This window comes from Eschrichtius robustus, chromosome X (genome assembly GCF_028021215.1).
Source record: "Eschrichtius robustus isolate mEscRob2 chromosome X, mEscRob2.pri, whole genome shotgun sequence".
NCBI lineage: Eukaryota > Metazoa > Chordata > Mammalia > Artiodactyla > Eschrichtiidae > Eschrichtius > Eschrichtius robustus.
In genome coordinates this window covers 38,058,057-38,080,879 of record NC_090845.1, presented here as the reverse complement: position 1 = coordinate 38,080,879, position 22,823 = coordinate 38,058,057, and the positions used below count along the sequence as shown (strand labels likewise).

The window sequence follows — 22,823 nt, the reverse complement described above, 5'->3', positions numbered from 1 at the left end:
TGAGGTAGATGACTGCCTTCCAAGAGATGTGACCTCACAGCTGGTGAGGGCTGGGACTCTGGAACAAGCTGCACGGATGCACGGATCATGGTGTTCCTTATGTGGTCTGTGAATTAAAAGATAACCACTGAGCTGCAAGTCACGCTCCCCCCACGCCAACACCACCACCACCAGCCTGTGGAAGGGAAGCCAATGAGCCATGTTTGGTGGGTGTATACTCCTTTCCTGTGATATGTTCAGAATCACTTCAAATGCAGCTCCAGGCTGCCTGACCCTGAGCAGAAGCCTACGGAGAAGGAACAGGGTAGGGAAAATGGCTGAGATCAAGTAAAAGCTGCTTTGGGTATGTGCCCTAGCAAGTTCAAACGCTGCCAGGCTGATTGGCTGGGGGGAGGGGTGGGAGGTTAATATATTTTTGAATAAGAGTTTCCTGTTATCTGCAAACAGTCACAAAACAGCTAGAGATTTTATTAAGGTAAAACAGTTCTCTTAGAAGGAGCAGTGGTTGGGTCCGTTTTCTCTAAAATCACTTGCCATCAGTGATTCTGTCAATCATTTATTCGGACACCCATTCATTTCACCATTATTTATTAAGGCCTACTGGGTGCCAGTCACAATGCAACGTGGAAAATATGTAGCCCTCAAGTGAACACTAAGTTCTGTAGATGGGTCTGTACTTTTGATTCCAAGGTGAACACTAGCATAATGTTTAACCACCCCGGACTCTGGGACACCTGGGTTCAAATTCCTACTAAGTCATTTAGCTTGCTGGGTGACTGATAGTCAATTAACTGACCTTTCTCTACGCCTCAGTTTCCTGATCCGTAAAGTTCAAGGGCTTGTAAAGTACTCGGCACAGCGCAGAAGTGGGAGTTACTATTACTATCAAGCGCTATCCCTCCACCCCACCCCAGCTCTGATCCGTGCCGCACTCCACCGCTCCGTGGTATTTCGGAGGCTGTCCAGGCCCTCCGCCGCTGGGCCGTGACCCTGGAAATCAGGTCAGGCACCAGTCAAGGCGGCGTGTGTGTGTGCGTGTGTGTGCGCGCGCGCGCGCGCGCGTTGGGGTGGGAGTGGGGGGGTGGCTTTCTTTGCGCGCGGCTTTCCCCAGGGCCTCTGGACAGTCTAAAAACTCACTTGGGAGGAGAGGAATGAGCGTGAAGTGGCTCTTTCGATCTGAGACACCCCCTCCCGGAGAAATCACCCCCTCCCCCCAGCCCAGCGCGGAGTGAAATCTTAGAAGCCGCCGCTGCCGGGTTTGAACAGAATGCCGGAGTCGGTGGAAGCCGGAGCTGGTCGGCCCGAAGGTCAGCGAGTTGTTTTGAGTTCTCGTACCCGGAAGGGGGGGGAGGCAAGGAGGAGAGGACGCCGGGGCCCAAGAGACCCCGCGTCAGAGCAGAAATTGTTTGTGCTCCGGAACAGGCAGATAGGCGGAAGCCGCGACGGGGGCGGGTCACGTGCGGCGGTGGCGGCGCAGCTGGCGGGGGAGCCTGGCTGGGACAAGGGCCGGGCCGGGCCGGGCCGGGCCGGGCCGGGCCGGGCCGGGCGGGGGTGGCACGGGGCGGCGGCTTTCGCAGCCGAGGGTGGAACCGGCGTACTCCGGGCGCTGAGAGCGAGTGGTGCCCCGAGCCCGGGGCGAGGGAGGTGCGCGAGTTATGGAGGGGCTGGGGTGGGAGCCAGCGTGCTCGGAGCTCCGCGTGGTGCCGCACGGGCGGGACGAGGGATTGCTGGGGGGGTGGCACGGGGTACGGAAGCGGGCCCCCCAGGCAAGAGTGGCGATAGCGGGACCGACGCGGAGACTGCGCGGGCGTCTCAACCCCGAGAATGGAGGCGCCGCTCCTGTAGTCGCCGGCCTTGTTGTCTTCTTGCACGCAAATCCCGGAACGACCGGAACCGCCATCCCTGCCTGCGTCCCAGGGGTGCCCCATTACGCGCGGGGAAGGCTGCATCCCGCAGGGCGACTCCGGGCGGGGCAGGCTGCGGAGGTGGCTCCGCGGAGGGTGCGGGCCGGAGTCGTGGTGCACACGACCCACACGCCTCCCCCTCCCCCGGAAGAGCGGGCGAGGGAAGGCGCGGGCCATCTGTGGGGACTCCCCGGGGCTGTGGGAGCGGTGCGGGGACCGCAGAGCGGGAGAGGGTGCTGTAGAGAGACCATTGGCCCTACCTTAAAGACAGGGGTGGCCTCGTGGCCGGGGTTGAGGAGTCTGAAGCTTCCCCAAGGTAGCGAGCGCTACTCCGGCGTGGGATGGAAAGAACACAAACTTGGCCATCCGCCAGAGCCCTTGGCGACGCCTGACTTCGGTGCCACCCTCCGAGTGGCCCGAAGTGTCCCCCTCCGCTCCGTAGTCCACGAGGTTGAGGTCCGAGGCCTAGAAAAGTGGGAGGGTGTGGTCAGGCCTCGGACGGGAAACCCACCCAAGTTCCTCTCCGACGCCACGCGAGAAAGGCGCGGAACAGTCGTCTCGCAAAGTTTCCCGCCCCCCTCCCATCGGGGAAGGGCAGCTCTTCCGGCGGTGGGGGCGGGGGAATGGCCTCGGCCCCCGGGGAGCGGTGCTAGTTTGTTTTCCCGCGACCAGGTCGCAGGAGAGGGGCGTGGGCCGCCAGCGTGTTCGCGTCCCCAGAGTGGCGGCGCTTGGCCCGCTGCGACGTCTGCTCGGAGTCTCGGCAGCGGGAGCTGTGCAGAGTCTGGGACGACGCGGGACGCCATTTGCATCCCCCCCTCCCTCCTGCAGGTTGGCGGGGGCCGGGGTGTCGCCCGCCGCGGAAGCGTATTCCTGGCAGTGACACTGATTAGATGCTGTGTCGGTACGTGCACAGAATCGGGTGGGCCTTCACCTCTCCTGTGCGCATACACTTTCTGTTGGAAAAGTTGCGGGTTATTCCCCACCCCACCCCCCCGGCGCCGCACAGCTGCTGTCTCCAGGGCGGAATTTGGGGAGCACGTTTGCTCAGCCCGAGGGAGAGAGGATCGCGCCGGCGCTGGGAGGCCGCCGGGCCCAGGCTGCGAAAATCCAGCCCTGGCTTTGCGTCGAGCTGCCGAGTGCGGCGCTTACGCGCGCCCGGCCAGCCGAGGCCTGGTTTCCATCTGCCCCTTTTGCCTTCGTGTTAAGTTCGCCGGGGAAAACCCAATGATCCGTGCAGAGCCCCTCGGAGGAGAACACCTCCCCGCCCCAAGCCCGATTCTGACCGATGGAAAAAATGACAGTATAGGTCAGAACAGGCTGCCCGCGAGTATTAATGCGGCCGTCTCCGTTCCCGGTGCTTGGGGAGGATGGGCGCCAAGCCAGGAAACCGCCGAAGGAGGAGCCTGCCCCTTCCCGGGCTAGAAAACGTGGATTCTTAGAGAGACCAGACAAACATGGGCAGACAGCTGAGAGAACTTAGCCCATCTAAATACAGGTTGTTCATGTATCCTTCAAGCAAGATAAATCTTTTTTAAAAAAATCAAGTAAACGTTGAGTCAGTTATAAATACTGTGAGAACTAGTTGATCTGTAGATGAAACTCCGCTCTCTGCCTGCTATTAAACGTGTGTGCAGGAGGTGCCGGGCTGAGCATGATGTATCTTAGCACAGCCCGTGTGTGTCCTAAGAAACCGCGGTCCCCTGTGCACTCCACCTTCGAGGACTCTTACTGTAACTCTAAACGGGGATTTCGTTTAGTTGTAGTTTCTATATGGGGGTTGCTTGCTCCTTGCAAACTCCCTCCTGAGGTTGTTTGTACTTCAGACTAGATGGTCCTGGGTTTTGGCTTTTATAAGCCCACATTTTTCTCTTGCCTTTTTCTTTAACCTGCGTTCGTGCTGCTGGGTGCCGGGGAGTCCCCGCCCCCGGCCCCCGGCCCCAAACGTCTGCTGCCGCCGCCCTCGGACTCTCAGTCGCGCACCACGCGGCCTCGGAGGAGGGGAAAAGTGAACGCTCCGGGTGGCGCTCGAGAACTGGAATTCTGACTTAGGGCTGCGGGTTTGTTCCGGAGGCTGGCCGGCAGCGGCTTGGGAGCCAGAGGCTGTGAAGGGGAAGCCCCGGAGGTGACCCTGAGGCTTCGGGAGCAAACCCAGGAGGCACCCGCGTCTTTGTCTTTCGCGGGGCTGGCCGCCTGGCACGCACAGTTCCGATAAGGATCAACTGCAAGAGCGAGAGCGCACCGCCAGCACATTTCAGTGATTAGGCGAACGCCGGCAGCCACGTAAGGGAAAGGCCATTTGCGTTGTCTTTGAAAAGGAAAAGGCTGTCCCACCTAATGAATTATGAGTGACCTGGGAGAGGCCAGGCGGGGAGTGAGTGGCGCCGAGGCCTCCTCGGGGCGCTTCTTTGCCCCACCTCCGCCCCATCGCGCAGGAGACCCCATTTCAAAGGAAATGAGAAGCTTTTTGAAATTAGAAATCTGACCCATTCTATGTACGTAAATAGTGGTGCATTTGTGAGTCCCTAAAATGAGACTCACCAGCAGCCCAGGGACTGGGGCCTGCTGCCTGCCAGCTCTGGACCAGTGTTAAAATCTGGCTAACTTACATCCCCAGAGGATGTGGCTTTTGCCCAGCGCCTCTAAGAACTGATTTATAGGAGGTGGCCTTGAGCCATCAGAAAGGGTGTCCTGGAAGAGTCTACCGGACGTCCTCTAAACCAGTGCTGTTCGCCCAAGGCCTCAGGGAGAGGGTGGGTAATTGTGCCTGAGCCATAGCAGGAGCTTCCCATTAATCCAGTCTAAATGAGCACCATTAAAGCAAAGTTCCCCCTTCCATCCCTACCACACATGAGGGTCTTTAAGGGAAAATCTAGTGGAGACAGTTTGAGCCCATTTTGTCTTCTTAACTTTTGTGGGCAGCAGTGCCCTTTCTACCCTGTGCAAACCCTGCCTTCAGCCGCTTCAACCTGGTAAGAGGGTACCAAATCCTAACAACAAACATTGTAGCACTGTATGCCAGGCAGAGTTCTATGCACTTTATATATTAAACTCTTATCCTGAAAACAACCCCGTGAGTTAGACACGTTATTGGTATCATTTTACAGATAAGGACACTGAGGCCCAGAACTGTTAAGCGGCTTTGTCGCACAGTTTGGGCTATGGCCAGGATCGCCCCCGGCTGAGGAATGTAGGGCTGTGCTGCCCCCCCCCCCGTGTTGTGTAGTGAAGGTGAGCTGTTTGGGGGGTGTTGGACCCCCCACCTTCCAAAGGGTTATGGGAAGAGATGAGGAAGCCTGACATTTGGCCCTTATTTTGCACGTTATTGTGGCTCCGCGGCGGAGAAGGGACCAGGGAAGGCAGTGCAAAGGCCCCTCGCCCCACCTCGCCACATAGCATCCGGCGGTCACGTCCGCCGGAGGTGACTGGGGACTGGGGACAGCCGATTGCCGAGGAACTCCTTATCGCCGAGAGTCAGTGGTCCCGGGAGGCGGAGCTAAACTACCGCCTGCGGGGGCGGCTGGGTCACGCCGGTCCCTGGGCTCCGGGCGCGCCGCCGGGCTCCTCTCGCGGAGCTGGCCGGACGCCCGGCAGCGCCTTCCGCACCTCCTGGCTCCCCTCCGCTTGAGCCGCCAGCCCTGGGCACGCAGCCTCACGGCCGGGGGCTGGAGAGGCCAGCTAGGCAAGTCCCGATTGGGACGGCTGGTTCCGGGTTGCTCACACTCACCCTGCCTCCCCCAAACACTCGTCCCGCTTTCCGGGCGCGCGCGCCTGCGCGTGTGTACACACACACACACACACACACACACACACAACGTCTCAAGCGCGCAGCCCGCCTCCCGGGCCTCCGCCTTCCCTTCCTCCTCCCCTCTCCGGCGCTTCGGAAGCCCGTGGCGGTTGTGTGCTGCACGGGGGAAGAATCAGGGTGGAGGGGCCGCGCTGCCCTGCTCCTCCCCAGGGTCCGTGCACACGCTGGCACCCCTGGGACGTGCAGCCAGGCCTGGGGATCCCCAACTCCCCCGGGAAGCGGCTGGGGGGGACCTGTGCGCTCTGTGTTTCATGATGGCCCGGGGGGGGGTCAAAGGGGAAGGCTAGACAGTGGGGCCTACGCGTGGGTGGCGGTGGCGATAAATCCCCTCTCCGCGAAGGCTGGCTGGGTCTCGGGCCACCGCTACTGGGAGTCTACCCTGCATGTCTTGTATTGGCCGCAGCTTGACGCCCTGCGTGCCCGGGCCAGAGTGTGGCCCTGTGTGTCTTGGGGCGGGGGCTGTTGTGATCGGAGGCGGCTGGGCGATCAGCTCCCCATCTCACATCCTCGAGCCTTTACTTTTAGCTCGCGAAGACCCACGGGCCCCCGCTACCCTAGCCACCGCCGGGCCCGAGGAGGGACAGGCTAGCCTGGCGGCAGGCTGGCCTACCCGCACTTGCGGGCGTTGAGAGAGGCTCCGAGACCCCGGCCGGCTGCCGAGCTGAGGGAGGGAGCGCAGCAGCCCGCGCGCGTAAGGCAGAACACACGCCTTTCCCGGAACCTTGAAACCCAGGGGAGCCGCTGCCATCTTCGCGTGACGAGCAGCGAGACGCCGGTGATTAAGTGCTTCTTTCCGGCTCCCTCTCCGGGTTGCGGCTCTCCTCCTTGCCAGGGAGGGAAGGATAAAACCTGGGGGGTGGGGGGGGAAGCACACTACTGCGCTCTCCACTCGTCCTCGATGTCCTCACTGGTCTCCCAGGGTGCGTCTGCGCGGGGCGCCCTCCCCCCTTGCACCCCGCCTTGCCGAGGATCGAGGCTTTGGGGTATCCGCATACCTCAGTTTCCATCCGCCTCGGCCCAGATCTGGGAGTTTAATGGGGGGGGCACACATTGCCGTAGCCACCCGTCCCCCATCTCTTCTCCTCCCGTGGGGATTAAAGTTTAATACAGGAATCCCCCACCCACACCAGGGACTAATCCTGCCGCCCCTCCTGGGATTAACTCGGCTCACAGGTCCATAAAACACTTCCGGCACGGCCAGAGGGTCTGTCTGCAGAAACACTTTAAAATTGTCCTCCCGGGCCTGGAGTCGGAATTGACCCGGTGGAGGGAAGTGAGTAAACAGACGGTTGTAAGAGACTATCCCGTGCGGTTTGCAGGCTGTGGAAAGAGGTGCCTAAAATGTGGGCCGTCGGGGCTGCTTCAACCCAGAGGGTGGCTGGGGTCTCAGTAGACACATCTCAGAAAAGGATGCAGCGTTTGCTATATGATATTGATCTGGAGAAGGATGGATGCAGGCAGGAGCTGGCAGGTTTCAGCTGGCTTCTGGCCCCAGTTCAATGAGGAAGACTAGATTCCTGAAACTTGGTGGGCGGGAGTGTGTCTCCTTATCTGTAAATGGCAACAGTAACACTCATCCTGCCCCTCTCAGGTGGGATTCTGAGAACCAAAGTCTTCAAGCACTTTGTAAACGGGGCCTGACCCCCTGCACATCACTGTGACTAATGTTCAATCTCCCTTACTCTAGAAAACACAGTGATTTGCTGATTAAAAACCAAAACAAAGTAAAAACCAGCTCTTCCTCAAATCCATGCAGGAATGTACAGATAAAGGGAATCCAAAAGCTGTTTAAGATTTTGAACATCCTTTTCATTTACATCACTTCAAATTACGTTTCTGAGGTAATGGGAGAATCTTTGGAATGCTCTAAGAAAAATCCCTGTCAAAAGTGGGGTTAAATGGAAAGGAAAAAGACCTCTAAATTGGGTCAAATCACATTTTAAGGAGCCGAAAACGGGATGAAGAATATAAATTCTGAGTAGCTTTCTGGCTCCCGTATCCTTTTCTTAGTCTGGAGAGCAGATGCTATAGATAGCCACGCCACCCCCCAGAAGCCCGGAAGTAGGCCCTGACTCGGGCATGATCAGCTAAGGGCGAGGTGACTGGCGTTTAGGGTGGGGACAGTGACGAAGGGCAATAATTTGCTTAAAATGAACATAAGAAAGACCTAGGCCTGCCCCTGCGTCCTGAAGGCCCAGAACTGCTAAAACTGTGTGGGAGGGGGCGCCAGGTGACCTCCTTCCCCGCAGATGGACTCACGCAGCGTGACCGGCCCCAGGTGGCGCCCAGGCGCGCTGGGGATAGAGGCCCAGGCTGCGCATTCGCTCAGCCTCGCAGACTGCAAGCGGGGGCCTCTGGCTGGACCGCCCACCGACCTTTCTCTCCCCGGCCAGGCCCCGAGGCCTCCGGGCAGGGTCTACTCGCCGCCACCCCAATGCCCCTCGTGCTGCGCCCTCCCCTCCCTGGCACCCGGCCCAGATCCCGAGGCCTCCCCCGCCCGCAGCCGCCGTTCTTCCCCTTGTGATTCAATTAGCAACGGTGCAGAAAGCCTGTTTACCTCTGCAGGCCAGGGCGACTCGATCTGCGTAAAAAGCCCTAACGCCAGCGCCGACCAGTAGGGGGGGATTGTCCTATAGATTATTTCTCCTCCTGGTTTTTTTTTTTTTTAAACGAGAAGGCTTGGTTGGAGAGGGGGTGGGGTGGCGTGTTGCTGCTGTTTTTTAAAACACCGTATTTGAAAGAGAAACAAAAGCCACACAAAAGCCGTTTAGGAGGTACCAAGGCTGTTTTTACATATAAAAAGTGCAGCGAATACCAAGGGGCCCCCAGCAGTGATAAACTAAATGGTTGGCCGATTTCGACAATTAGCAGTTAATGTGTTATCTGCGATCTGCAAAGAAGTTTTGAGGCTCGAAGGACACCAAATTCCTGTTCCAGTCGACAGCGTTGTACTCGAATCTGTCGGGCACCTCCGATGCTCTCGGTTTCCCTGAGTGCGAATCCAGCTTCGGCAAACGTGGGTTTCCCGAGTTGGAGTACAGACTTGGGTCTCAGAAAATTCACTTGGGCAGCCGAGAAGCCTCCGCCTGCATCGCCCCTCCGGCCCGAGCTTGTCTCTTTGTTCCAGTTTCTCCAATTTTTTTTTTCACTCCCCCCTAATTTCGCAGACCTCTTAATTTTGCACGTAGTAGGCCTCCAACAAATGTGGAATGAGTGTCAGAAACCAAAGTGAGTCTCTTGGCCTCGAAGGCAGCCTGGTGCGCGGCCTCGCCCTCGGAACCCCATTTGGGTGCCCAGAGCCCTCTGGCCGCTGCAGCCTGCGCGCCGCTTCGCCCTGCGCGGGCCGGAGCGGGCGGGGGAGGCCGGGAGGAACGAAGCGCCCGGAGCCTGCACGATGATAAATATTGCGCAGACAGCCCATAAATAATTTGCATTATGTTCAGCTGACAACGCAGGGCGATTAATTTTAATAGCTACATATTTGCCTGGGCTGCTGCTTTCGTAGGCCCGGTAATGAAAGGCGAGAGGCCGCCCTGGCTCCGTGCTCGCGGTCCCGGAAGGCAGCCGGGAGGTGCGGGAGAGCCCGACACGGCGTCTCCTCCAGGCAGCCTCCCGGCGAGTCTCAGCCCCTGGGCCCCCCTCTCGCTCTCCGGGCCGTGTAGACGTGGGGTGCGCGCGCGCCGCGGGAGCACCCCCGGGGCCTCGAGCAACAGGAACCACCATAATGACACTGCGCATTTGTCTATATGGGGAGAGCCACTTGTGGACCAGGAGACCCTCCCCAAGGCGATGCGCCCCACCCGGACCAAGTCCGGAGTGAACTCCGGAGGGGATTTCATGTTCCAGTTTTGGTGGGGGTGGGGAAGTGCTAGTGCTAGCCCGCCGAGTCACCGGTGGGCCCCAGCGCGGCAGAGGCTTTTCCGCCCTCGGGACCCCGGCAAGGGGCAGAACAAAGCCCAGCTGCCCACGCGCCCTCTCCGCGCGCGTCCTGAGTCCTGCGGTCTTGCGCCCCGCGGGAGCCCGCTCTAAAATGCTTCCCGAGCTCCTCGATTAAAAGGACCGCACACATAAAAGACGGAAGAAGGGATTTGGAGCAGCTCTTAAAAAGAGGGGGCGGGGAGGGGAGCGCAGCGAAGAAGCACACGGCGCAGCGGCTGCCGCGGTCCCGTGGTGGCCGGGTGCGCGCGTGTGCGTGTCTGTGTGTGCGTTCCGATGACAAAGCCCCGCCGCCGCCTGCGAGCTCCAAGCTGCCTGAGCACTGGTGGGGGAGGGGAGGGGAGGAGGGGAGCCAGCGCTCGCGTAGGTAGCGGGGAGTCGAAGCTTCCCGGGAGAAAGAGTTCATTCATAAGCTGGAGGAGGCCTCCTGGTCGGGCCAGGTGGAGCCTCCCGAAGCCAACACCTGTGTATTTTCTTATTTGAAAAGGGGCGAGCGCATCGATCATTACCATATTTTAATTGCCTTTCGCAAAGGTCATCTCTAATTATGGGTTGCGAGGAGGGTTGGCCAGGGTCTGTAAGCCCTTTATTATGTGTGTGCGTGAGTGTGTGTGTGTCGCCGCTGAGACAATGCGCCCAGCTTATCGAAATGCCAATCCGAGGGTGTCCGTGCGCGCCTGCGAGGCGGTCACGACGTGCTGGATCCACGCAGACAGACCAGGCTGCGTGCACAATAAAAGCCGAGCAGGCGGCGAAGGGCCGCGCAGACCCACGGGTTTTCTTTTTAGAAACGGTGGTGCGAAAAGACTTGACAATAATAACACGCAGCAGAATTAAATCAGGGCGGGAATAAGAAAATGCATTTTTGTTTCTAGAACCGCGTACTGTGTTTAACCCATCCGATCCCCCAAGAGCTTTTTGTGCCCACGTGGAGGCCCGCGCAGGGACAGGTGCGGGGCAGAGAGTGGCTTTGGGACTGCCTGGTGATGGTCCAGGACAGCCACCTTATTTTAAAATAATACTAATCTCTTCCTTTAATTCAGCGTAGTTGTCAGCTACAGTGAAGTGGAATCCTTAACGATGTCTGTTTTATGGGGAATGGTACCCGGCTAGTTGAAAAGGAGAAAGAAAACATTAAGGGTTTTTTTAACTTTTAGAAGTCTGCATTTCCTTAGTTTTCATCACTTGCGGAAACCCTTGAGGCAGAAGCCGATTTTAACTTCGTCTGAGGGAGCATGCGGCAAGGTTGTTGGAGGGTCAGGGGTTCTTAGGAGGCTATTTTGGAGATGAGGGGGTGGGAATCAGTGAAGAGCTGTTGGTCAGGGGTGGCCAGCAGCCACTCTAAACTTGACTTTATCAAAGGAGGCTGACATCTCTGAGCCACCATGCTGTTTCTGGGAGTCCCGCCTGGCAGAGCCAGGGGCTGGGGTCAGAAGCCTCAGAGAGTTAGAGGGTTTTGTACCAGCTCTGCTTCCTGCTCTGCCCCCCACACCTGGCCTCCTGGCCTCACCAGCAGCCTGCTCTGCCCGGAGGAAGGCAGAGCCAGATGACTGGTCCAACCCCCGAGAGACCGCCTGGCTTTCTCCTCCCCTGTAATCAAAACCAGATGCACTTAAGCGCCTTTCATCAGAGGAAGCCCAAAGCCCTTTAACAGGCTTCAATAAAAGCCTTGCTAGGGCCTACCAGCCTGCTCAACGTCCAGGCCCCTGTGCCCATGTCTCACCTGAGGAAGCCTGGGGTTGCAGACAGGGTCTCGCTCCTCCCAGAGGGGCCCCAGAAGCCAAGGACATCTACCCAACCAAGGCAGCCTTTCCAGGCAAGTAGGGTGCCAGGATCCCTGCCAGGTGTATGAGTACGGACTCCGTTGATAGGAGAAAAGAAACAGGCATGGAAGAGAAGCCAGCAGCTAGTGCTTAAGGAAGGATAAGAGCGGCCTTGTGAGAAGAAACCAGGGGGGGCTAAGAAAGTAGAAGTGAAGTGAAAGGGTGATGACGATCAGATCAAGATATTCAGAAGGGCTCCACGGTACTTGGACCACCCCGCATTCAGAGCCCCTATCCTACTGTATTGCAGTGTTTCTGTCTCCCCCATTAGACTTCAAACTCCCCAAGGGCAGAAACTGTCTTATTTATCTTTGCAAGCCTGGCACAGGTTGGCACAAAATACGTGATCAAAATGTTTGGGAGATCACAGGTGTGGTGGAAAGCTCTGGAGCAAGACACATCTGGGCTTAAGATGGGAGCTCTGCCACCAGCGGTTATATAACCTTTTTGAGCCTCAGTTTCCTTATCTGTGAAATGGGCATGAGAATGCCTGCATCACCAGATTGGGGAAAGATTTGGTGAAGTAATTGCATGTAAAGCAATAATAAGGTTTTAATCAATAATAATAATAATAATAAGGTTTTAATAAATGTTGTACCCTTGTTCTTGAAGGAGTGAGGAAGGGTTCGGGCTGATATTGTTTGAAGCATACGAAGAAAGGTCCTAGCTGGGCACACATCTCACCGGCCTGGGATTTGGGTCAGCAGAGAGAATTGTTTCTAAAATGTGTGTTGCAGTAGCCCTGTGAATTGGAGCTGCAGGACTCCACTGTCCAGCAGGCAGGCAGCCCCAAAGCTGTGAGCTCGGGGAGCCGCGCCAGCCTTTGGACTCAGGCTCTGGGGAAGGGGTAGGTCCCAGGCCCTTGGGTGCTCCTCTGCCCATTCTGGCCTGTTCAGTAGCTCCTCACCTCTCACCTCCCCACCCCACGCAAAATGTGGCCTATTTTTCTCCACATTGCAGGCGACTTGTTCTTTTCTCCTGCTCCTTGGCTGCTGTGCTTATTGGGTGTGTGTGTTGGGGGATGGGGATTAGGACCTGGCCCCTCCATCTTCCCCTCCTCAGTCTTCCACATTCCAGATGTCTTGCAGCCCCTCCCCAGGTCTCCCCTGAGCTCAGCATTTCCCCAGGAGGGCAGGCTGTAAGTTAGGGTCGGTGGGCTGCCTGGGCAGCAGGGGCCTGTGAGTACCTGCCTCGGGGGAGGAGAAAGAGGGGGGAGGGGGAGGGAGAGGCCAGGGGTGCTGCTGGGTGATTCTGTGGGTGTGGCCAAGCAAATGTGACTCTGAGTATCATGAATGGAAACGTATTTGTCTGGACTGTGACACAAATGGGGTAGTTGGGTGCCAGGGAATGAGAAGATGTGGGGTTTGTGGAGGAATTGGGAAGAAAATGAAGTAAGCTGATCCCTCTTCTGTATTCCATCCCACCCCCTCCCCGACATGAGAACCTTCAAGAAGAGGCAAGGAAAATGTGGGGTGGGGAGGGGAGGGAGGAGGAAAGACGGGAGAGCAAAGCTAGGCCGGTGGAAATGTTCAGTCCCTCTCTCCTGCCCCGTGAACTGGCTCCCTTGTACAGCCAGCGTAGGTCAGGAGGGAACAACAAATGGGGTCCTTTCAACCAGATCCTTTAGGGGAAATGTGAGATCAGATTTGAGGAGGAGACAGGTCACCGTCTGTCCTCCAGGGATTCCATAAAGAACAAGGCGTTGTGTCATCCAAGGTGGAGGATTTGGGTTGTGATGAAATATGTCCTGTTCTCCACACTTCTGTTTTTAATCTGCTCGTCTTCTTCTATGGATTTCACAACGTGTTATAAAACTGACCTCCCCTACTGACTGTGGCAAGTGAGGGTCAGAGCTTGTCAGCTGCAAGGGAGCTAGTGTAGAAGCAATTGAATTCTGCTTGTGGACTCAGTGGGTCCAGAATTTGGTGGAAATTCCGGGAGCTGGAATCATCTGGACGCTGCCTCCCCCGCCTGTCCAGCTGCTGGCTGAGACCTCAGCTGTGTTCTGCAGCACAAGCACAGGGCTCTCTGTGTGGCTTGGGCTTCCTCATAGTATGGTGGCTTAAGGGTAGTAGGACTTGAAGTTACATAGCAGCAGCTCAGGGCTCCAAAAACAAGCATGCCAGCATCACCTCTTCCAACCCACCCTCAGAAATCATGTGGTGTCATTTCTACTATATTCTACTGCCTACCATGAGTCGCAGGCCCACTCAGATTCAAGGGGAAGGGACATAGACCCCACCCCTCATTGGGAGGAGTGTCAAAGAACTTATGGCCACTGAGAAAAAAAAAAAAAGAAAGAAAGAAAGGCATGCCAGGCACTCTTGAGAGCTAAGCCTAATTAGCACTGGCTCTAAACACAATAGTCTATGTTATAATAGGAGCTTGTACCCTCAAGAGGCTGTATAAATTATATGGGGGGTGAGGGGGAGACAGAGAGCTAAAATTAGGCCAGGGTAAAAGAAATAGAGCCATAAAGCAAATATGGGTTTTATGAAAAATAGACGATATCAAAGGACAGCTCTCTCTGTGAGCTTGTGAAGTGTAGGAAGAACTGAGGAAGAATTGGTTGGTGGAATCAGCTGGGTTTTAGGCCCTTCAGTGTTGAAAGGGAAAGCAGGTAAAGGACAGGACTGGGAATCTGGCCACCACCATCCTTCACCCGCCATCTTGGGGGGATCTGTGGTAAACCCTTCATCGCTTCAGGCAACATTAGTTTCACGATTTGCTTGCAAATCACTTTTTTTTTTTTTTTCAACATACAGATATCTTTCTGTGGTACAGAGCTGGAAATGTAGTCAGTGCATTTGCTAAAGTGTGGAAAAAAATAATACATTACTCTAATAATAAATTACTCAAATACTTACTGTTCGTCCCCTACCCCCAGGTGTGGTTTTAAATATCCAGCATGGATAGTGTTGTGACTGAAAGGAGCTGGGTACATCTCTAGGGCCTCGGGTTCCCATTATCCTTGTCTCTAACCCCTGAATGGAGAGTTTGACTTCTAATTTCATGCTAGGGGTTTCACAGGCAACATAATTGTATTTGCCTCTGCCTTTGATCTGCTATTTGATCTGCTATTTCATTGTGGCTTGACTAGGAGACAGAGATAGCAACGTAGTGGAAAAACACGATTTTGCTTTGCTTCGGAATTGGCAGTTATTATTTTCTCTGGCTCCCTTAATGTGACACACCTTCCCTAAATCTGAAATCTAATCATTTTCCCGTTTTTGAAATTCCAAAAGGCATGTGCACCCTCTGGCCTGCTTTCCTTTTTGCTCATGAAGATTTCATTTTCAGCAAGGCTTTGGGGCAGGATGCTCATGTTTTTAAAAGATCTCAATGAACATCGAAGTCCCAGAGTTAGTGGAGAACTCCTGGGTGAACTGGGACCTACCTGCCCCTTTCCTGACCTCACCCCAACTTCCCAGGATGCAGCTGGTTCACCCCAGCCTCTCTTCAGGTGATTAGGGTCTGTAGGGCTGAAAACCACGTCTGCTGTGCTGGAAACCAAAGAAACCCAGATGCAGCAGGAACCTTGCGGGTCAGAATTGACCAACCTCCAGGGTAGCCCCCGAAATAAGCTGGCTTCTCGAGCAGGGTCACCACATCAGGTTGTGTAGTTTGTGCACTACACTAAGGTTCCCAGCCAAGACGGGGAGTGAGGACTTGGAATTCAGGCCCAGAGGCACCTTTCTCCAATGCTCCCAAAGTCACCAAGTAGGCTAGTGGCAGTTCTGTTTTCAGGGCAGAGGAGAAACAGATTTTCTCTCTGATCAAGAAGAAAAGAGATGGTGACACAGGGCAGGACGGGGGTCAAAAGGGCATCTTGGGAGCAGAGCGGGCCAGCCTTAGGCTGCAGATCAAGTCAGTGTTGACCCAGCAGGTTGGAGCAGTAGGCCCGTTACTCGCTCTTTGTTTTGTCCCCTCTCATCTGCAGGGTCCAATGTTCATAAACTACTGAATTACTAGATCCCTCCTAGGCTTTATTTGGCGTTTTAAAAAAAGACAGGGGTGTCACTCTACCTATGTGTCTTGTTTAGCCAGCAAGGTGGGATTTGAGGGGGGGATGTTTTCTTTGTTTTTGAATGTGAAGCCTTTCAGGGATGTTGTTAACTGCAGGCCTTTATGTAGTGGGTGTAGGCATTTGAGTGTAAGACCCTAACAGGTGGTGCCATAGAGTTGGACATCCTAACTGGTTACCTGTGAACTGAAATTCACACTAATGTGTAATGGACGAAAACAATTTGCATTTAAAAGTGGAGGATCATCCAGAGAAAGCAATTCCTAGTCAAAGTTAACTCCAAAGAGGGATTTTTCTGGTGTCAGCAGTAGGGTCCTAGGGGAAGCCTTTGGAAGCCTTCTAAATTAGCCCTGGAAAGCTTACTCTTGTTCATTTCTATAGTGGACAGTATGGGTATGTGGAATTGCATTAATATTTGGGAAGGTATTTTCACAGTAAGGCCAGAAATGGCATCTCTCCCGAGAACAGCAAATTTGCTCTTCCTTTATAACTAGGAATGTACAGGCCAGGAGCTCCAAATCCATTCTCCTCTCTCCCTGTTTCTTTCCACACTTTGGGTAATTGGAGCTGAGTATGTTGAAGGAAGATACTTTCAAAGAACATTAGTTACATCATTGTGGCTGAGAGTTCTCAGAGTTTTATTCTTCTAAATAAGTGTGTGTTTTTAATTTAAAAAAATTAATTTGTATTTTTCACAAAGGACTGTTTACCCAAAGTTTATGAAGCCAAATAGTATGTAAAGGCTTGGTACAAAAAAGCAGTCCCCCGGGGGCACCTCCCTCTCTTGTTCTGCTGGTTTCTTCTGGTAGATACCATCATATTTGTAAGTAACACGTAGATGTGGCCTTCTCTGAAATAATCCATAATAATAATATCATCTGTTGACCTCCTGCTACGGTAGAGGAGGATTTTAGTTCTCTGCATCATATTTCCCCTCCCCCACTCTCACAATAGAACTGTATCATAATTTCTTATTAAATTCATATCCAGTGTTTACTTTGTGACCACATATAGATTGTTTATTGATGAGGCAAATGAGCTTCAGTGATTGCATTTCCTTTCTTGTACGATTTTTTTTTCCTGGAGTTAATAATTGCCTCATTTTTTATTTGCTTAATTTTCTTTGACCTATGACTAATTTTCCCACACTCTCCAACCTCTGTACAAATCATCTTGGGACAGTTTTCTGCGTTCACATCTTGGGGACCATCTGCAAATAGGCTGATCTTTTTTGTTTTGTGTGTTTCTTTTTTCATTCCCATTTTCTTTAAGTCTGAAACCTTTTTTAGAAGTTTCTAATCTCCCATTTAGTTTTATTTTCTAAAACTTTTCTTTTTATGAAGTGTGGTGGGAGTTTTACCGATTTCAAAGCGGGGGAGGTAGGAGGTGGTGGTATTGTGTTTGGATGGAAAATTGCATCTCTACAGCTCAGCTTATGTCAGGAGCTGAGAAATGAATCCTAAGTTTCTGAATCTTGGTATTTTGCTTAGTTTAAATAAACTTTCACCATTTTCCCTAAACATCAACCTTTCAGAAGTGATGACTGTTATTCCCTGGAACCCTGGAACTATTCAGTGTTAGCATTATTTTTATCCTCCCTTCCCCTCCCAGAACTGATTCTACATTTTTAGAAGTAAAGGTTATTTTAAAAATAATTAATTGGCCCTTCCCCAGACCATTTACTGCAGGATTCATGCCCTTTGTTTACATTCATTTCACTGTTGCCTTTTATTTGTGTTTAGTGAGTCATTTACAAGTCTGCCTTCCCACCTAGATTGTAAATTACCTGAGGGCCAGGGGTGCCTTTTTACAAAATTCACTTTTGTACTTTTGGATTCCCCTAGGGACTAAGCCAGTGCCTTGCCCTTAGCAAGCTCTCCATAAACGCCTGTCAAAAAGCGGACAAGTAGAGTGACAGTCTTCTCCAATCAAGATCCCTTAAAGAGAGGTAACTTTCAAATCCTCTCTTGCCCCGAAAGCGGCTTAGAGACCCCTTGAACGGCGGGGACTGTGCTGCAGGCCTCGCCCCCCGGGATGAGAACAGCCCAAGTTGCGGGATGCGCGGCCGGGCCGCTGGGCGCGGGACAGGTGATAACGCGTGGACCATTCAGGAGTCCGGGAACCGGAGGTCGTTTCTCCAGATTAAAATCCGCTCTGGCGTGGCGGCCAGGGGCGACTACAGGCCGCGCTTTGACCAGGAGCGGCCGCCCCGGGCCAGGGGTCAGCCTTGACCCGCTGCGCGGAGGGGCCTCCGGAGGGAGCGGGCGTGGCGCTCCGGCAACGCCCGCGCGGCCGCCTCGGCCCGGCCTGCGGCTCTGCTGTCCCACCGCCGGGGGCAGCGCCGCCCGCGCCGCCCGGGCTAAGATGGCGGCCGGCGTGCAGCCCGCGCCCGGGGGAGAGGCGGGCGCAGTTCCCCAGGAGCCGGCGCGCCCGGCCCGAGCCCCCAGCGGGGAGGCCGCTCCTGCTTGGCCTACGGGGACCCCTGAGGACCCAGTCCTGCCCCTTCCCCAGACAAGCTCCCTGCCCTGCGTCCTACCTGGATGGTTCCTAAAGGGATGTTTTATCACCCAACTCCCCCGGATTCCTGATAGGGGGAGGTAGGGACAGGCCCTGGCTGAGATGAGGACTGCGAGGAGGATGGCTGTCAGACTAGACACAGTGGACAGAGGACCAGTGGGTACCACTGGGTGCAGGCCTCACCCCCAAGCCATTTCCTCCCATCCTGGCAGCTCGGCCGCTAAGGCATGGGACACAATACGCACAGTTACACAATACCCATGACCGCAGGTCGCGAATCCTGCCCGATTAAGATACAGGGCCCAGAGCTCTTGAAATCAAGAATGTCTGGGAAAACGGGGTACATCCGGTTGGGAAATCCATAATATAATCCAGTAAAGGCTACAGAATGTGAGCCGCCCATCACATTTGCACTGACATCAGTATGCGCACTGTGTAGGCTGCCTTCTTCCTAGGACACTCCAGAACCTGAGGCCCAATTTACCAGAAATGGCATTGATGAATACTGTCCATTCTGAGTGGTCTCACCTTGGGCTCAGGTGGGGAGGTCAGAAGGGCCACCCGAGGGAGTAGCTGAAGCAGGTAGAATCACAATGGTAAGAACGGAGAAGTACCCGGAAAAGCTTCCCATTGCCCTTTGTAAACTGCAGCCTGACACCTCCCACTGGTTCAAGATTCCATCCGAAGTTTGCAAGTTGCTTATCAGCTCAGCATGAGAGGCTGAATGTGAACTTTTTTGTTTTGTTTTGGTGAAATAAAGTCGTTCTGCATAATGTTTGCACCGGCTGGTTATTCTCATGGAGAACACTTCCTTCACCCACCCAGGCAGCAGCCACGCCAGCCTTTCTTTACTTCTGCAGCCCCTCTATTAATTACCTCTCTCTTGCCCCAGTTTAGGCAGCCCCCGGTGCTTTGTTCAAGTACAGCAATAAACCCAAGACTGGGCCTAATCCTCCCTGGTCCTGACCTTCCTTCTAGCGGGCCTGGAGCCTGTGGGCCCTCCTGCCCCCCCCCCCCAGCTGATTAGGGCCAAGGACCCTGCTTGTTGTGTTTGTGTTTTCTCCCCTCTGCACACTTGATACTTTTCAGACAGACCGCTTCACCAAAAAAAATAAATCGTGTACAAGAAAAAGTTCAAAGCGGCCCTTTGGAGCCGGGCCTGCAGGAGCCAGCCTGCCACCTAGCCAACCATCTGATTTCTAAACCGTAGCCCGCGCCAACGGGTTACCGCAGACCTTGCACCCACCGAATTCCTCTAGTAGCGCCAGCTCGGGTGGCCCGGGGGCACCCACCTCCAGCCTTGTCCAGCCCCGTGCCCCTCCCGGGAGGCGCAGTAACCATAAACGGTACGACAGGCGCCGGCCGAACTGGTTCGGTAACGGCTCCCTGGAGACCGCCGCCTCGAGCGGCAGGCCCCATCTGCAGTGCAGCTGAACGAGTTAAGCTGCCCCGGGTGTCAGCGGCCCGGGGTGGGGCCTGGACGAGAGAGAACCAGCGGCAGCTCCGGGCAGCCTCGGCCTCAGGATCCCCCAGTTACAGAACTGGATGGACCTGACTCCTTGCTCCCGAAGGGCTGCGTGGGAGGCTCGGAAGACCCCAGGCAAGGGTTGGGGCGGCGGCTTCCGAGCGGGTCCCGAAGTGTGAGGCAGCGCTGGGGACCTTAGAATCGGAGGGGAGATGCACCCTCCTGGGTCCACCCCACCCCCCGCCCCGGCGGGCGGGGAAGACCCTTCTGCGCCAAACTAGCTGGGAAAAGCTGCAGCACCCGACCCTCAGGCTCCTGCAGCCGAGATGAGCCCATGATACAGGCAGGCAAGGGAAGCGCGGCTGTCCGCGCAGCCCCAGGTGTGCTAAGGTTAACTGGCCACCTCCGGGACAGCCTGCCCCCGCAGTGCGGCCTCTGCCTTCCACCCTCGGGCGCCGGCCGGATCCTGGGCAGCACGGGCCACCGCCCCGGGATCGCCGGGCTCAGCCCAGCGCGGCTCCGCCTCGGCCTCACAAAGGCCGCGTGCGGCTGGAGCAGACGAGGAGCGGCCACAACTCTCAGATCTCTAATTACGCCCCTACCCTTCCCCCCACCCCATCGCCGGCTTCCAGCCCTTTAATCAATTTCACGATATTAAATATTAATTTCCCGCCAGCCAGTCTTTCTCGAAGAAGGGGGAGGGGACGGGCAGGGCAGCTCCGAGGAAGGGACGGCTTTGTAGGGTGTGACCTGGATAGTAGGGCGTGAGGGCTCTTAAGTGACCTGTGCCGGGAACGCGGAGCCACCGGGTCTGCGCTTTGCGGCTGGGGAACTTGGAGAGTTATGAACGCCGGGATGCAGGCCTCCCGGAGGGGCAGCTAGGTGCGCCGAGAGTCCCAGTGCGCTGGGCGACAGCCTCCTGCTCCCCACCCCCCAACCCCCAGCCCCGAGTCAGCTTCACGCGGGCCCGCGGCGCGCAGCGATGATGGATCGCGCCTGGCGGGGGTGATTTGGTGTTGATCGCACATTATCACTGGCAGGTTGGACTGGTTGCTGATGGACGACTTCTAGCGGCTGCAACAGCAGCGTCTTCAGACACCGCGCGGGGACTCGCTTGCTCTGCGAGGGTCTCTCTTTTTCCCCCCAACTCCTCCCCCGCCCCACTTCCCAGAGACAGGAGGCCCTGAGAGTCCGAGCGGGATCTTGCGGCACCCAAGGCCGCCCGCCCCGGTCTGGGTCCTGGTGTGGGCCGAAGGCCGGGCAAGGAGGGGAGCCAGGACGCCTCTCCCACTTCCTCCCATTCCTCCTTCCCCGCCTGCTCCCCCCCTTCCTTCCTGCTTCCCCATCGAAACCGGGAGGGCCTGGGTCACTCGCCGTGCGGTTTCCCCGCTGCCGGGTCCAGGCCGCAGGCGGCGGGGGGGAGTTACCCCGCCCCACGGCTCCCGCCCCTCTCCCGGGGCTCGCAGCACCGCGGCGCTGCAGTGCGCCCCTCCTCGTCTCTTTTTCTAAAGTGCCTGCAGATACAAAAGCGGTTTCGTAATGCCTTCCGTCTGCGAGAGCCGGAGGACCTTGGCTGACCTTTCGGAAACTGATTGCAACTGCCTGTTAACAGCCCGTACTGACCGCACCGAGCGGAGCGGAGGACAATCATTTAAGTGACAGACGGCGAGGTGGCCTCGGCTCAGTCGAGCGGCCTGGTTAAGCCCACTCCGCCCCTCCCCCCGAGTCTCTCCCCACCCCTAGTTTCGGGCGCACTGCGGGCTGTGGCGGGCGCTCGGGCGGGCAGGGAGGGCGCGCCGTGCGCGCGCGCGTGTGTGAGTGTGTGTGTGTGTCCGCGATTACCGGCCGACGGGTTAACCCTTAGCCGAGCGGCCGGCCCTTTTGAGGCCGGACGCTGCTGGCTTAATCTGCCATCTGCAAAAGAGGAATAAAAGGGCCGCCTCCGCCGACTTTCCCTAATGGGTAAACTGTCCCCTCTCAGCGTGACCGGGGCTGCGTCCCTCCTGCTGCCGGGGAAAGATCCCGACCCTCGGCCCTTCCGGCACGTCCCTGGGTCCCCTCCGTGCGCCCCCTCCCTCCCCCGCACACACACCCCGACACGGGGAACAGCACGGGGACAACGCGAGGGGTCCAAAGGCTCCGAGAGACTCGCGGTGCAGTGGACGTGGGTGTTCCCAGTGTTTTCTGTTTTGGAAACTGGAGAAGGGTGGGGGGTGGGACCGCACTGGGAAGGCGAGGTGGGGGAGGGGAGGCTGGTGGCAGGGCACCTCGGGCTGCGCTCGCTCCCTCTCTCGGGAGAGATCGCCAGCTGCTCTCCAACAGGCAGCGCCCTGAAATCTATTTAAAGAGAGGGAAAGGGGAGGAGAACAAAGGGGGAGGAGGGGGGCGGCGAGCAGAGCCAGGGCGAGAGCGAGCGAGCAGGGAGGATCCGCCGCTCCGCGGGCACATCAAGCGCTCACATCTGTACACTCCGCGATCGATGGGGAGAATGGATAACATTTGTCAGCTGCAGACCTTTCTCTTCCCGGTTCCCGGGGAGGGGAGGGGGCGAGGGAGGGGGAGGGGGAGGGGCGGGCAGACCAGGCGGGAGAGGCCGCCTCAAGGACAGCGCGCTTCCCGTGAAAGCCCGGGGATTTTTCTCTTATTATCATTATTAATTATTTTTTATTATTCCACAGCAGCCAGCGAACGCTCGGCGGCGCCCCTCCCCCGCTTGCCCGCCGCCTCCCTTTGTTGAGTCTCAGCTGCGAGCGCGGCGGGCCCGAGCCGCCGCTGCCGCCGCCGCCGCCGCCGAGCACGATCTGCTCTTGCGCCCTCGGTCGCAGCTGCGGCCCAGGAAGCCTGGGCTGCGTCCCCGCCCCCCGCCCCCCACGGCGCGGCTGCCCCCGCACCCCCCTCCCTGCTGCCCGCCACGAGGCCGCCCCAGCCTCTTCGCTGTTCCTCGCTGCGGCTCCGCGTCCCCAACGCCGAGCAGAGGCGCTGGCTGCTGCCGCCCCGAGCCTCCGGCCGCGCGGGGGCCTTCGCCACCCCCCACCCCGCGGCGGCTGCACTCTGATGCCGCCGTCCCCACACATGGTCTTCATTTCGCACACTAGCTGCGTGCTTCCTCTCCGCTCCCCTCCTCGGGGCTTTTCGGAACGAGGAGGGAGGTTTAGAGGAAGTTGGAAACCCAGCGAGCCCAGGGGAAAGGGGGAAAACCCTCGCTCTCGTTCTGAGCTTCCGAGGCGGAGGGGAGCGCCCCGCGGAGGGTGGGGCAGAGCCTGGGTGTCCTCCCCTTCCTCAGGTGCAGGAAGGGCGAAGTGAGGGGTGGCGGTCGGGGGAGGACAGGGAGCTGGAGAGCGAGAGCTCC

The 22,823-nt window shown here is 56.7% G+C and overlaps 1 protein-coding gene across 1 annotated transcript in view; it reads left to right on the top strand.

The window, feature by feature from the left end:
• Positions 1-1,117: 1,117 nt before the first annotated feature.
• BCOR (BCL6 corepressor) overlaps positions 1,118-22,823 on the top strand; it is a 114,694-nt gene continuing 92,988 nt past the window's right edge. Inside the window, exon 1 of the mRNA XM_068532963.1 lies at positions 1,118-1,307. The gene's annotated coding sequence lies outside the window, so the exon portion shown is untranslated. The remainder of the gene's footprint in view (positions 1,308-22,823) is intronic.